The following is a 16,857-nucleotide window of genomic DNA, read 5'->3' on the forward strand; positions in this document are numbered from 1 at the left end:
TTTCCTCTTTAAAAACCAGAGTGGTGTAGACACGGTCTTATCCTAGAGTAGTATCCAGTCTTCAAAACTTGGGCTAATTAGGAGGAAAAGCACCAAAGCCTTGGCTTTTTTTAGAAGTCTATGTGTTTTCTCTCCATGGTTTTAGATTTGTGAGATTATTTTCTTACATTTCTTGATATTTTCTTAATTTTTTCTCAGTGTGACAGAATACTTTCCAAAGGTATAATAATTTTCAAAGGAAATATCAGAAACCTTTTCTGAAGCTGTAGAATTTATTGTGGTAGGCCTGGTGTTAGGATAGATAGGTTGCCCATTATAGATGTGTTTCCAAATAATGTCACTCTGTTGTTGGTGAGAATTAAAGCTATATGAACTTTTAGCTGGCGATCTTATGAGATAGCTCAGGCTAGCAAAATAAATTGGTAAGTATGATAGCAATTGATAACATCTTGATGTGACTAAAACTTGAACTTTACTGTAAGCTACTGTTCAATTGCATAATTTATAAAGAACATTCATTTTCTTTATAATCCAATCTTTCTATTTCCATCTGAACCTGTGTGATTCACATAATTGATTCTTATTGCTCTAATGTATTTTTTGCTTCAGGTGAGCATCCTGTGTTACCAGCAGTGTACATGCTACTGTTGTTGGCATTGCACAAGTAGAAGAGACACTGTTTTGGTCTCATAACTGAATCTGGAGCATTAGCAACTGGAAGCAGCTCATGAAAAGTTCTTAAAAGTATAGTGAATCAAGTCTTCCATTGGTTTTACTTGAAATTTTCCAGGGAAACATAAATTAGGCTATTGAGATAGACATTTCCATTAATTTCAAAGGAAAATTTCTATTGCATCTGGGCCAAACTTTGTAGAAAAGCTTATTTAAAATCAGTAGGGCATTTATAAAGCACTCTTGACTTATAATTTGATAAAATTACTCCTTGAAAACCAGTGGAGCATTCATATTGAATTTTCAGAAATGGCAAATCTATAGTTCATCTACTTTCATTTCAGTAAGTTTAGGTTCGCGAAGTAGAAGAACTTTACAGCTAGGTTTATTATATATGGGATAAGTAGAATAGCAGGAGTTTCAGCTTCAGCTTCCCAATTGTTTTCAAAGATCATTCCAAATCTTGAGGTTAAAGAACTACATCCTGCAAAATTAAATGGAACTGAGCACTCTAAAACCTTTTATGGTCTCCTGCGTGTTTCTGAAATCTCTAGGTATGCCATTCAACTCTTGTATAGTCAAAAAAAATAACCCTTGTCTCACCTTCCACACTCTGTAATGAACTGCACTTTAGTTAGTGAGCTGGCTGAAATGTGGAAATGTATCTCTGATTTGGGAGTATGTGAAAAATAATTGCAGTGAGAATTTTTACTACAAAAATAATAAACCTACAAACCCAGACTAATAGTGGAAACATCAAAGTAAATGTAATTATCTGGGTGTTGTGATATCCAGTGCTAATGTTATTTTTTAATAAAGTCTAAGAATTTGTTTGGTGTAAGCCATTGTAGACTTCTTGCATGATTACTGTTTTATCCATGTAACAAGGGACCTCTTGCATTCTTCTCCACTCACAGTAATGCAGAGAAAACTGTACTTCACCAGTTTTGCAGGTAACTTTTAAAGAAATTGGAAAGTAACCTTTTCAGTGGTTATATTAACCAAAAAGGATGCGTGGAAGCCTTTGTCACTAACATCCCTCAAGAGAAGTTTTCAAAATTTGGGAAGGCAATTTTTTAACCACATAAATCATATTTTTTCTACTAGAGCTATTTTTCCATACATGCAAAAGGACCCAAATTGAGACCCCATTTTGTCGCAGCACTCTCCAAACTAGCCGGAAGCAACAAGGTCTTTTACCATCTCATACCAGCACACTCTTCATGCCAGTCCCTCTGCTGCCTTCACCTAGTCTCTCCTCATCCAGGGTGTGCACACACACTTTCCCTCCTCTCTCTTCCTCGGCTGCTCTCTCTTCACTGGCTGCCCAACCTCTTAACAGAACCAGCCACACCTGTACCTTGTCTACGTCAGCCAACTCACCACCCCTGAAGCCAACCCACAGCTGTATATTATCAATGTTAATTAACCCAGCTTCATTCCTCTACACCATTTGTACAAACCTCATATGAAACTTTACCTAACATACTGTTTAGCATTGTCAGGACAGCTTAGTTTAACTAGGCGTAAGTACATAAAACTGCTTCTAGGATAATCTACAGAATAGAGAACCTGTCTTAGAAGACTAGGAGGGTTGACTTGCTCAAAGCTAAACACAACAGATGAACAAAATGAGAATAATTATGTGACCTCAGGTGCAGTGTTCAACAAGAACAAACTGAAGCTTCAGAAAATTTTGACTCATTTCGAGGTTGGCAGCTAAAACTTGGTTTCCAATGAGCAGAAGTTGAGGGCTAAAGGGAGGTAGTTATTTTTAGATCATCATACAGCAGTAGTATTCTATATGGTTTTTTAACATCTGTAGCTTGCCAAACATATGAGATAAGTTTATATGGAAGTCACCTTCCAGCCTGATCTAGCATTTCACCCACAGCTGACCCAGCCTTTAGTGTAGGACATGACCCTTTGCTACTCTATTTCCAAAGTGAAACACTGACTTCATTTTACTGCCTTTGATTCTTTCTTATGTGTCTGTTAACCTAGGACTGAAGGTTCTGGTTTTGCGGTGATGTTAGTTACAAAAGGCAAAATTTTGTCACACTAGACTACAGCTTGAGTGTGACAGTAGGCTTTACGCTACATTACACGTGGCAGTGCAATGCTAAGCAAAAGGTAAAGTATAATACAATAATAGGTAGTAGTCACCTAAGTGAAATATAATGCAAGAATAGTAATAGTTAGCTATTACCTAATACTAGATAATTACTGAAAGAGTTATGTAATTGCTCATAGACCAAAATAAACAAAAGCAGAACTCCAGGTAGGCCAAAAAAAATCCAGGCATGTCTTAAGGCTTGCGTTGTTAGCTTAATACAAAGTCTGTGTCCTGTTACAAGCATTTGCGTGCCACATTTCCTGGACTTCAAGGCTACACCTTTAACATAACTACAGACTAAGCAAAGCACAGGAAACTCTGCACGTGAATTAACATTTGCAGTTGCTAATACTACTATCAGCATTAGTTGAGCTTGCAGGCCTCACATTTGCAGGATACGCATTCTCAGCTGAGAGTCAGGAGGAGGGAGTTTCCTTTGCCTGGGCCATGGTGTATTAACACTGCAGTGGCCATGCAAATTAAATCAGGGATTTTCTTTGTCTGAATTAGAAATGTAATTGTACTCTACATCCTAAGTATTTAACTGCCTCAGTACTTCCAGTGACAGAGCACATGGGAATGGTTCAACGCTGCACGAAGGGAGGCTCAGACTGAACATTAGGAAGTATTTATTTACCAAGAGGGTGGTCAAGCCCTGGAACAGGCTTCCTAGAGAGGTGGGCAGTGCCCCAAGCCTGTCAGTGTTTAAGAGGCATTTGGGCAATACCCTTAATAACTTGCTTTAACTTTTGTTCAGCCCTGAAGTGGTCAGGCAGTTGGGCTAGGTGATTGTTGCAGGTCTCTTCCAACTGAAATACTCTATTCCATTCTATTCCATTTAGAGCATATTACTATGCCCACCATGACAAACCAATTGAAAAAAAATATCTGTAAGACAGAGTAAGCACCTTATTTTGTTAAATAATGGCCATTCTGATGACTGCTTGCACATAAGTTCTCTGTAATTTATTCCACTGTCTGATTATAAACTTAAATATATGAAACTTTCATAGCTGTATGCAACGTTATACACATAGCTGGTATTCATAGCTGGAGCCACAATAGACTCAGCCCTACAAAAACAGAGGCAAGTAGGTGTAGTATAGTTCAACTAACCTTACATTACTTAAAAATGTCTTAGTGACAAGTGCAAGTATCCTATCAGCCTCTTGCAGTAAGGTAGATATTGAAGCCTTTTGGTAGAACAAATACATTATTCCAGACGGAGAAGACAATATATACCCGCATTTTTGGTCCCATATCTTGCATCCCATTCCTGGACCTCCTCTGCTTTTTTTCTGTCTGTGAGCATCTGGAACTTTGTCCAGTTTTATTCTGAAGACTGCCTGCCTATTCCACACTGGAAAGTAAAGGTTTTTATTTTCTGTTAGAATCAAGTCTCACCACTGTTGCTTCAGCTGTCCTGTATATGTGTAATTAAAGACATTTTCTGAATTTGTATTCAATATGCTTTGCATGTAGACAGGATTTTGCCTCTGTTTATGTTATAATAACATTGATTCTCTGCTTCCATCTTAATTTACCTTATTTCATTCTATAAGTAGTCTGCTCTGCTAAGGAAGGACTTACAAACTAGGCTCAGCCTAACCCTGTAGCTGAGCTGGCTATTCAGGGAGCTCTTCTCATTTTTGTGGAATCTGGCAGTTGTAATAAATAGGTTGACGTTTTCTTTAACTAAAATGTCTGTCTAAATACAATAAAGTATCACTTCCTAGAGGGACTGTAAGACAGTCCTTCCAGCTGGTTAATTGAGCTTGTGTAAATTAATGTGATTTTGGTTTGCAGTGATGGCATTCTGAGCATTTATATGTCCAGTGCCATATAAAACTACCAACATTCTATACACCATGGCTGCCATCCTTCATTTCTGAAAAAAGGTACATTTTTTATAACCCCATGGTGCACATACTTACATGTGTATGTTGAATGTCATTGCATTCAACATACACAGAGTGACACAATCAACATATCAGATAGTAACTATAAGCTATTAAAACAAGACTGAAAAAATAGAGTGAATGTTGAATGCTATAGTGACATTACAATGTTCAGTAAAATAGTTCTTGGACATGGGTGGAGTTTTATGAGTAAGGGATGTAATATGGTTTCCCAAGAGAATGAAGTTGTGACTGGGGACAGAATCAGCCTATTATCCATGTTATTATTGTGATGCTTTTATTTTAAAATGTTGTTTAGTTGTCTGGTATTTAAAGGAATTAGCTGGGACAAAAAGGAAGAATTAAGTAATTTTATAGTTCCATGGGATATAGACTAGAAATCTAAGAAATCTTAAGAAATTTTTTGGAGACATTCAGGAATTTTGTAACCCACGTAGGTGATTTTATCAGGTAGTAGACTTTGCAATAAAAATCTCTTTAGGGATACTGCTAAACATGCAACCAAATGAAAAAAGAGAAATAAAAAAGGCTTTAGCTTTTCAACACAGGACACGTGTTTGCGTTACACTTTACGCACCATAACTGAAGACCCTGCCTTGTGTTAAATTGTGGAGATCATACGATCAGAGATTTTACCACCTGATCTAAAACTAATACATCAGAAAATTCCATGTAATCAGCTGTCTGATATGACATATCCTGCAGTAACATTATTGCTAGATCTTACTAAAGAAAGGAGTGAGTAGGTCTGTCTGGTTTAGGGTCAACTTGCTGTTAAATATGATGTGAATCCACTACTACAGACTCAAACTCCTGCAAGGACCAAAGTGTGCACTGACCAGCACCTTTCCTTTTTATCATTCTTGACTCCCACAAGCCGTGGGAGCCACTCCCAGAATGACATGTTCCTGATTTTTCTTTTCCACGCTGCCTTTGCAAGGTTTCTAAGGACAATGGATTGCTTAGCCTTAGGATGGCTACGTCTATCACTTGCTGTAATGCATGGTAAGAGGATGTAAGGGCCAGAATATAACCCAATCCATTTTAAACTAATTAATTTTAATTTTTTTTTTTGCTGGTATACTCTGTGGATTTGGGTTTTTTTTGTTGTGGTTTTATATATAGCTGTTCTACCATGTTTTACACTTGTGGATTATCAACTGCTCTTTTGTACAAGAAATTGAAGTGCATTGTTTTGGGAGGAAACCTTGCACTTGCAAACCTGTGGAACAGAAATGGAGATGCTTTTCCATTTGTTCTGAACAAAGTTTGCTGAGGCAGTGGAACTGCCTTAGGCAGTTACAACACGGTAATAAGGTGCTCGAGGAAATGCAAAACCAGAGTGTGGTAAGGGAGCCATCCACTGGACTGTGGTGAAACACACAGCCAAGACAAATTAAAATTAAATAATCAGTTTTTTCTGCCTTTTTGACTGCAAGATGTTGGGTGTTGTGCTTTTGTCCAGAACTTGCTTTTACTATTAAATGCCAAATTTCTTTACTTTTTGTGTTCATTGTAAAGAACTAATTTTCCCCCAAACATGAAAGTTTTTTAAGATCAGGATACAGAGCTGCATTTTCTAGAATACCCATTCAGCTAAACTGTGAACATGAAGTTCCATTTTTTTTCCAGTTTATATAATGGAAAGGGAAACGTACATGAAACGTACAAAGAAATGAGATTGGAAGATATTCATTCATCTTTTTGATTTATGTGCTGAAATACAATTTAATCCTAAAGTTTTTAGTTTTACATTTGTGGTATTTTCACTGAACTTAAAGCATTTCCAAATTCTTATTAGAGATTTATTTAGATTATTTTTAAAGGTTCTTATAGATAATTTATGGATGATTTATTTTAGCTCAAAGAGAGAATTTGCCAGTCTTTCCTAACCCTGGAGAAAATATTAATTGAAAAGAAAATTAACATTTATCTTTATTCCCAATAATCCAGCACATAGTAGACTTTTCCTATCATCCTTACTGATCAAATCTTGATCAGGGATTGATCTGCAGTAAAAACACTTGACTTCGTTTCTTGGCAAAGAATGGCTTAAGTAGTTATGTTACATATAAACATGCAACTGAGCAACAGTTAACTGAAAAGGTAAGAAGAATTCAGCACAATACCAGAGATGGCTTTCAGATTTTTATTCCTTCCTGTATGGTATGTTCATCTGAGGCATGTTTGTCTTCTGATCACGGGCAAAAACTGGCAGTAGAAAACAGAATCTTTTCCTGAAGCTCATCTGACATAACAGTAAGTAAGTTTATGAATTAAGCCTATCCTTAACCTTTTTATCTCCACTAACTTGAAGTACTGGTTTGGGGTTTTTTATTTACCTTTTACTAAAAGGTAAGCAAAGCAAATTTTGGATAATCTGCATGTGTAGTCTGGGTAAGTATGTGAAAAAACTGACTTTAACCAGGTTACAATATCAAATAATTGATGGAGTTCTATAATGAACAGAAATGCATCAAGATCATGTTCATAAAATTTAATTTTCTTGCATTATGAACACAATAAGAAATGTAGGTAATATTATTTGTTACTTCACTGTTTTTTTATATAAAAATTTGAGTGCTTTAAGGATGGTTTAATCACTCTTAAACTTGTTTATTTATTTTACTACGGAATCTGGAAACTCATAAGTCTCTTATGGGTCTAGACCAAATGCACATACAAAGTTGAGAACTTCATATGCAATAGTTCAGGGTATAATTTCTTAATGCTGTAGTATATGACCTGTAGTCCTGGCTGACATAGCATTGCAAAGCCTTATGTCAGCATTTTCCTCCTGTGAATTTTGTCATACATGCCTATGCAAACTGGTCTATTAGGGAAATAAAACTCTGGCTACAATTTATCTTTGTCTATGTTGGCTGAAAGCTGCGCTCAGGATTGTGTTAAATTGTCGCAATCACATTTTTCTGCTCTTCCAGTGGATTCTTAGACTACTTTGGGAACAGTCTTTTAATTTATGAGAATGTGTAGGCTGCTGTTGCAGTCAAAATACAGTTATTTTATATTTTAGAGAGGAAGAAAGACTGAATTGGATAACCCTTTTTATAGTTATGCTAATATTAATACTTTGTTTTCACTAAGAAACTAAAGTACTTGAAAATCATATATTGCAGGAGAAACACTCCCCCTTTTTCAGCTTTTTACTGCACTGTAGTTTGGGGATGGTTGGCTGGTAGCAGAGAACTGATGTAGTTTGGCCCCTAATCTTTACATCACCACCAAATGAATTCCCTGTCTAGCTCAGGTGGTTTGCTGGTATTCCACAAGTCCAAACTGGAAACTGCCTTTCTGTAAGAAAACCACAGTATGTAGGGTGATCCCTTTTATCAGGAACAGCAATGGTAGTTGCTTCATGATAGTTGTTGCAATAGGTATGGATCACATTTTGACAGAGTTGTGCATGTGTTGGTTCAAAGGTGCACAATGCAATCCTGTGCTGAATTCTTTCATTTAAACTAAATGAAGTAAAAAGTCATGTATCAGGATCCTCTGTACCAGGGACAGTCTCCCATAGTTATCCGGCTATACTGTAACTCCAGAACATCTTGAAATGCAGTGCAAAGTGACCTTTTTTCATATAGTTATCTCACAGGAAGTCCAGTTCTGTATTTTGAATAAAACAGTGCCATTTTAATTTGTCCTTTCTTTCTGTCACTCCAATAAAATGCAGTTTAGGCTGTTTTAAAATACATTTTCTGCAAAATAGCTGCTATTAAAAGCAAACATTAAGGAATTGTAAAATTTACTTAGTTAAAATGAACGATTTGATAATTTAATAAATGCTGGCAAAACAATTCACGCTGGTACGAGATACAAAACTTTTAGACTTGGTATAGTGTACATTGCATGCCACATCTCCTGCTAACTCAAACCAGACAGAAAATGGTGCTTTCTCTTTTCTCATGGTAATTTTATTCCTTGGCCTCCTTGCTTCTTGTTTTTCTGTCTCTATTCAATTTTTGGGGGTAGTATTGGCTAGAAGAACACAGTTTCTTGCCAGTGCTCGTCTTTTTTGTATGCTGGGGGAGGGAAGATCAACAAAATAGACCTTCTGTATTGATTTCCAGCAGAACTGAGAGGAAGTAATCCAAAGCGTGTCTGTCTTGCATCTGTATGCAAAGGTCTGGGGGTGGTGAAGAAGTCTGACATTAAAATGTAGTGAACAGGTTTTAAAAAAATGGTAATTTAAGAACATGTCATCATCTTCAATGGTGGAGCTGATAAATAATACCCAAAGTAAAATGACTGTTATTTTACAGAATATTTCCATTGGCTTATTTTCACTGTTAGAAATGTATCAGTATGTTACAGGATTCGTAGCTACTATATGAGCAACTCCTTTACAGAAACTAAACTGCTAGATGAGAATGTAAAACAGTCCTTCTTATCATCTCTTTCAGCATCTAAAGCAAAAAGGGACGTATCTTTCCATCTAGGGTTTCATGTTTTTTATCATCTTCCCAATACAGTTGTTAACAATGAGGTGGAATAGCTGACATGGACTTCGATTATGGGACAGCACCTTTCTGTATTTGATCTGTTTGCTGAACTTCCAGTTACTGGAGAATACAAAGCATTTTCATAGAGCACTCTGAGAAAGGGGCACTTTATTTCTGAGATTAAATTTTGAGCCCATGAAATCGTATTCCAATTAGGGACCTATTTTCAAAGCAAATTGATTTCAAAACATAAGTTAAAATAACTCTCAGGCTTTATATCTGCCTCTGACTTTCTTCTGCCAAATATGAAGCTTTAGTACCATATTTTAATTTTTAAGCAATGTTAATCTCTTGCTGTTCTGTTAAAGACCCATTCAAACAGAAGAGGATTGAAATACAGTCTTCATTGTGCAGCTGAACCAGCAAGTGTTCAAGAAAAAGGATTGTTACTAAGAGATCTGAGAAACCGTAATTCACAGTAGCCCTAAAGCCTTTCTAGATCCTGCTTCTGCCAACACTAAACCTCCTAGGCACTGTTCTCTAAATGCCAGCTCCTCAGCTCTGCCACCCCACCATGGTTAATCTGGCCCAGAAACTAATATAGCTCCTGTTTTAATTACATCAGGCACTTGTGCATTACCAGTGAGCACCACTTCTTTGGAAGTAATTGATGATTTGGCCTATTTTAGGCCAAAGTAAGAGCAGAGGGAAAAACACTGGTGCTCTAAAGCAAGATGAAGCATAACATTCAAAGCCAAGGAAATTGGTGGTGGCAGTACCACTACATTCAGCAGTACAGCTGTACTTTGCATCTTTAAATGTAGCTGAACTTCACAGTTCAGCAGTGGAACGTTGAGAACTCAGGGACAACTCTTCTGTTAGGGGCAATGGACTTCATTACCGTCACATCTTTACCATGAATCACCTTGGCAGTATCTTTATTTACTTTGTGCTGAACACAGACCGAAGCCGTCCAAATGCCAGCAACAAGGTGGGCATCATAACCACAGAAAAAGATTATTCTGTTGTACCCAGGGAGGCAGGGACTGGCTAAAAAGCATCACAAGTACCATTGTTACATCTCAGATTGTAGTTCACATTGCAATCTGTCTGACTTCACCCCAAACAATGCCTTCATCAAATGCCTTCTGCCTTCATCAACAGTTAAGTAATGCACAGAATAAGATTATGTAATAAAATAATTTTAATATTAACCATTTATAAATTAGCACCTCATTGTACAGCCAATAATATCTCTGTTTGCCAAATGCATATCCCACTGTGATAAGGTGTGTAATAGGGTTTAACAATGGAATTACACTAGTATGTCTGTGGATTCTCTTATCAGCAACTTATTAAATAAACAGTAGTAGTTCTGGTCATTAGCACTAATACTGCAGAATTGCCCACAAAGTAGCTCCATGCTGGGAGTAGAAGAATTGCTTGTCAATAGCCTGCTTTCATCCTTGTTAGAAAAATAGGACTAGAGTTAAAATTTTAAATGTATTCGTTATATTTATTTGCGATTAAGGGTCCATAGTCAGAACTGGGACCTTGCTAAGATGTTATGCAAAGACAGTTTGTTTAGATTTCTATTTAAAGTATGACATGATAAGAAAGTATAACAAATGGTAGAGAGAATAGGACTACAAGCAGGAAAGGATAAGGGTTATAGTATATTTCTGACCCACTCTCTCCTGTATACTTTTTGTGGATTTTAAAGCTTCTTGTGACATAAGGGCAAGCATAGGCGGTAAAAGTCTGGGCTAAATGACTAGACACTAAATGTCTATTATGCCTCTAATTCTACAACCAGACTTTATGACTCAGCTGATCCCTTCCATTTCCATAGTTGTTCTCTATTTACACAGATAGTTCATAACTTTCAGCAATCCATGGTACATTCCTGGTCCTGTAAAATTAATTCTCAAAGTCAACTTTAAGTCATATTACTAGGTTTAGGGTATTACCAGATGGAACCTGAAAAATTGTGACAAATAAATTGAGATTAATCTTAGGTTGTAAATAAAAAGATCAGTTCATCATTGTGATTTGAAGTAATGCTTTTGGAAACTGAACAGATGACTAAAAGACAAAAGAGAACATTGCCATATCATCTGTTTTCCCATAAAAATACTGGACCCAGTCCTGCCATAAAGACTACAGGACTGAAGCCCAAGATATACTCACTTCAGTGTGAAGCCAAATATACTGTCACTTAGGTTTGCAGATGGCTTATAATGAAGATATGGTGTGTCTGTATTTCTAAACTGTCAGTTCAAAGCTATCAAAGCCTTAAATGTGTTTTGAGTAATCAAGAGGAAAGCTGTATAAAGTTAGCTCGTTTTTCATGATCTTTGTCACCTATTGAGAAGAACACTATAACAAATAACAAATTACCCTAAATTTTATGGCTAAAATTAAAGCACAAAGAAATCAAAGAAATAGAAATATAGTAATAAGAGAAAGCATATTTAAAATTCTTTGATTTAATCAGCTAACTTTTTTTATAATAAATTTGTTTATATCTCTGTAAGGAAGATTGTGGCAGGGCCTTGAAAACATCAACAGGCTCTAATTGCCATGAGAAACCTTTAAGCCCCTTTCACTGCAACCCCCCCTCTGCAATCTCTTCCCCACGCTGAGTGCTTGAATGCTTTTATTTAAGGTCAGTTTACTTTCCCTTGCAAAGAGGCCAACCCCTGCTGCTTCCTGGCAGGTTATCTGCTGTTTCTTCCTCCAAATGTCTGATATTAGTGCCTTAAAATTGTGTCTCCATTTTTTAATAAAAATAAATGAATTCCAGAAAGTTATTTTGTAGATCTTACAGTCAAGTTAACCTAACTTAACTGATGAAAATCTTTTTGATGCAGGAGATTAATAAAGACCCACGATAAAAGTTTGCAATAAATTTTTCTCCTCTATCTCTCGGGGGGGAAAAAAAGAAAGAGCTGTATTTGGAAGGAGATACCAGGTTTAATTCAATAGGGTTTGCCAAACTAGATTATAATTAGATTGCTGACACTACTATTTTGATAGCAAATTTCATTTGCCTTCTAAAAAGTATTTATGAATCTTCTGTTAAACTTGCCAATTCTATGGTGTCTGAATTCCTATATATATGAAGTTCTGCATTAAAGACAGATAATGTTTCTATTTTTAAGCAATTTATGACAATTAGAATCATACATGAGACTATAACACAATGCTGGCAAGTCTGTGTTCACAGTTAAGACTTGTTAAATTTCTTGAGATTTATATAGTACACATGTACCTAAAGACTGTAGATCATTTCATCTGTTCAAACTAAGTTCCAAAGAATATTCAGGATGAGGTCCTTTACAGCTTTCTGCCAGTAACTTGTTACATTTTATTAGAATCGAAACCATATGAAATTACTTTCATTTCTATTTTGAAAAAAGCAATTGACTACTAAAAGGTCAATATCAATCCTGAGTGATTGATACATTTGTGAGACATTTTGGTATTTCATACTCTAAAGTGTTCATACTCTTGTTACTTATGGAAAATCCATTAGAATCTTATTACTTAGCTGTGAGAATGTGTGTGGATGTCAGTCATACCACAAAGCTGCAATTCTGCACTAGAAAAATACCAGAGGAATGTGTGTAGGACTGGGAATCATGAGTTAGAATTCTGACTTTGCCGTTTGCTATTTCCTGGTCTCAGCTAAGTCATTTTTCTGTCTCTAGTTTCCTCTATTTAAAATGTACACAATAAAATTTGTAAAAACTGTACACAATAAAATTAATAAAAAACCTTTATTGCATGTTCGTTTTTTACAAAATCTTGACTAACAAAGTACTATGGGATTGTGAAGTGTTACTGCAGGCTGTACTGGTGCAGACAATATGACAACTTCATCCATTTTGCTTACTTACAGTTCTAAGGTGTAGAATAAGTGCAAAAAACCACAGTGGATTTCCACCAAATCAGTACATCTGGAGCATGATACATATCCAATAGTACCTTGGGAAGGTATATGAATACAATGAGAGTTTGGGGCCTAAATTTATAGTTCTATTACATGCAGATGGTACAGCTGCTGTTGTCAGAATGATTTTTTCAGTTACCTCTAAAAAAAAGTAGATAATGCAATACTGAAAACACTGGACACAGAATTAAGAACACATTGTAGAACAACAGAGATAACTTAGGGTTCATATTTGAGGATTCAGTGCAGTGTCTTTCTGAGCAGAAAATTTCATACAAATGTTTTATTCTCACTCAAGGTATTTTTATCCCATTTACATGTTCCTGATGCTCCTCTCAGAAGCAATTTTTCTGGCATAAATTATTCTTATACAATAGAATCACCAGCAGTTGTTATAGAGTGAGGTTAGAAGAAATCTCCAGATATCATGTAGTCAGCTCTGCTGCTCAAAGCAGGGTGAACTCGAATGTGCTACTTATCGCTTGTCATGCACATCATCACTTTTTGTCTAATTCATGGCTGTTCTTGAGATCCATCTGATCATCAGGAGCAAATCTTAAAGTTCTTCTTTTCATCTACTGCAAGAACTGGGTTTTGTGCTGCATCCAGATTACATTTAGTAAAGTCCACTTGCAAAAATATTGAACAATTATCCCTGTTAATTATTAGACTCATTTAAATGGTAGATAATTGAGAATAATGAGTACTGTCTAGGTATTGAATAACTTTTCGATACTTGTCAGATGGTCTTTAAAAGCATAGCTAGTTGTTACCGTCTCAATAACATGGTTTTGGGAAAAAAAAAGTTATAGCAAAGGCACCTCAGTGTGACATGATGAAATATTAATTTCTTTACTCTTGAGTCAAATCCATAAAGCAGTTGTAAGGCTTATCTTAAGAGTGAAGCTTAATTGTCAGCAAAGATTGCCTAACTTTGTAAATACAGAACACATTTGTTTATAATGTTAGCAGTCAACTTATGATAGTGGTTAATATTAGTTTTAATACTAATGTATTAGTATTTAGTACAACCTTATTCAAAATAATTGCATAATTATGAAGAAAATATTAAATTAATTTCAGACAGAAAATGTGCAAATGCCAGTAAAGGAAGCAGCAAAGGTCAGAATGTATGGGTCTTCTAAAACTACCTTGAATTATAGATCCCCTATTTCTAAATAACTGCTTTATATATAGAAGCTCAGATGGAAAACAAAGCAAACTCATAATTAATTGTAATTAACTACTTTCTGTCTTTCTAAGCTATCAGAAAAATGAAGCTGAAACCAGGCTGAGAGATCCTGCAAATTTCATAGTAAAGCTGCAGGAAATAATGAAGAACATATGACTTTCTAAACAGTAAAAATTTAAGTACCCCACATGCATGTAGAGCTATATTTAATTCCTTTTTTTTTTTTTCTGCATTTCTTCTCATACAGGAAAAGAATGTTATTCAATATGCCGCTTAGATGGGATGTCTACTGAGGAGCTGAAGCTTCAAACAACAGGCAATAGATCTAATTTCTGTTGTGTATGAGCACATACTTATTATCTTACAAATACACCCCAGGGCACCATTTCAGTTAGTCTATCTTATTTGCAGCTCTCTGTGCAACTGTAGAATAACCTGGGGCCAGAGGCGAGCACAGGGGTAAAAGATTTTGTTTAAATATACCTTTATGACTTCTTTTCTTTGAGAGTGATTTGCACTTACCTGGGAAATTATGATAAAAGGGCTTTGGGACCGATATTCAAGGCATTGTCCTCTGCGCAGCTATGTAAGAAATGCAGGTTTTTATCTGGGGCTAGTGTACTTAACTCTTCTATTTGTTAGTTTTCTAGAGGGAGGAAGGAATAGCATCGTGCTATTCTTTCTTTACTTCATTTCCAAACTTTTTCTTAATCTCTCTCCATTTTGGTTGGTTTTTTTCTCCTTGTGTATGTTTCTGCTCTCCATACTGTGTCTTTCTGTTCTCATCTGTTCTTTCTATTTTTCTCCCTAATTTCAATCCCTTTTCTGGACTTTCTCACCCCCTTTTTCAGGAACTTTGGATGTTCAGTCTCTGTAAAACACCTTAGAATCCCTTTGCCAACAAACTGGTAGCAAAGGTACATTAAACAACATTTAAGTTTTTCTTATCAGTGTCTACTAATCACTTCAGTTACTTGCTCTGACAACAGTAACGCTTGAAGCCTGCTACACCAACAACTTGACTAGAATACTGGAAATCTAGTTGCTTTTTCTTTGTAAATATTTTCATAAGGAAGTAGTGCAAATGTCAGTTTTGCTGGTGTAGTGCCTAACAGGACAGTCTTAATGTTACTGAAAATAGCATGCCTGTCAGCTGCAACTTCAATATCTATGAGAGAAAAATCTATTTACTGGTAGTAATTTGCATAACTTGTGGAATTTAGGTAACAATTCTATCTACATGTATTAGATCTTTTAGTTTTTAATGTTGTTAGAATACCTGATGTACATTCTGATTTCTTCAATAAAATTGTAGTTTATTCATTACTTTTAGTGCTGTGGTGGTGGGATTCTTACAGAATTAAACAGACTTCAGTACACTGAGATGTCCTTACTGTATTTCCTGAGATTGTTCAAATATTGAGAAGACTATTACTGCAAGAAAAACTACACCAGAAACAATCAGGTAAAATGACAGTAGCTTTCGAATTCACCTGATAATCATAGTGCAATTACTTTTTATTTTCCAAATGAGGCCTTGTTCTCCTTACACAGTTTTCTGCTTTGAAATAACCCATGTGTTTCGATCTGAGTTTTCTGAAGATCAAGAGGGAATCTTTCACTTGTTATGACATTTTTTCTGACACTGAATGTATTTCCCCTCAGGTTCAAGCCTGCATGTAGTCGTGAAAACATTGTGCACTGAGGTGAGTCAGTAGGATTTATTTTGTTTGCTTTTATGTGATTCTTCTGTATGTTTGTGTAGGTTGTATTGAATACTTTTGCTCTTTGGATTGAATACACTGTAAATTCTGAGGCACTGAAGCTGCCTTTGAATCATAAAATCACAATATATAACTTACATTGGAAGGAACTCCTGGAGGTCATTTTGTCAAACTGCCTGCTCAAAACAGGCTTACTTTCAGTGGTAGATGAGGTTGCACAGGGCCTTGTCCAGTTGAATTTTGAAAAACTCCAAAGATGGACATTTTATAATCACAAAACCTGTTCCAATTCCTACATATCCTTATCCTTTTTTTTTTCTTCTTTACAGGCAGTCAAGATTTCCCTTGCTACAGCTTGTGACTTCTGACTATTGTCCTTCTGCTGTGCACCTCTAAGGAAAAGCACAGAAGAGATAGATTTGTAGAGATATATGTACTAACGTACAGAGGTTTATATGTACTAAAAGTTTCCTTCGAGTTCAGGGAAATACTTATGTTGAACACTTTTGCAGTTCTTAACAGGCAAGGGATTAAGCCTCAAAGAGTGGTGGTATCAGCCCAGGCTCCATCATCAGCTTTTGGCGACAGTCCCCCTAAATTCACAAACTTGGGAGTTCGCAATGTCCGAGAGATGTCCCACTCAGGAGGAGATGATCTTTGCAGCCCACTGCGGTCCAGGAGAGCTCAAAAGGGCCTTTCTTAGGACCACGGTTTTTAGGGTTGGAGATGATCAGCTTTAGTAAACAGCAATTTTCCATCCTGGTCACCTGAGTCAGTAATTACCGGAAATTTTCAAAATTCCACTGACGGTGGTAC

Source organism: Falco peregrinus, chromosome Z (assembly GCF_023634155.1).
Source record: "Falco peregrinus isolate bFalPer1 chromosome Z, bFalPer1.pri, whole genome shotgun sequence".
NCBI classification, from domain to species: Eukaryota; Metazoa; Chordata; class Aves; order Falconiformes; family Falconidae; genus Falco; species Falco peregrinus.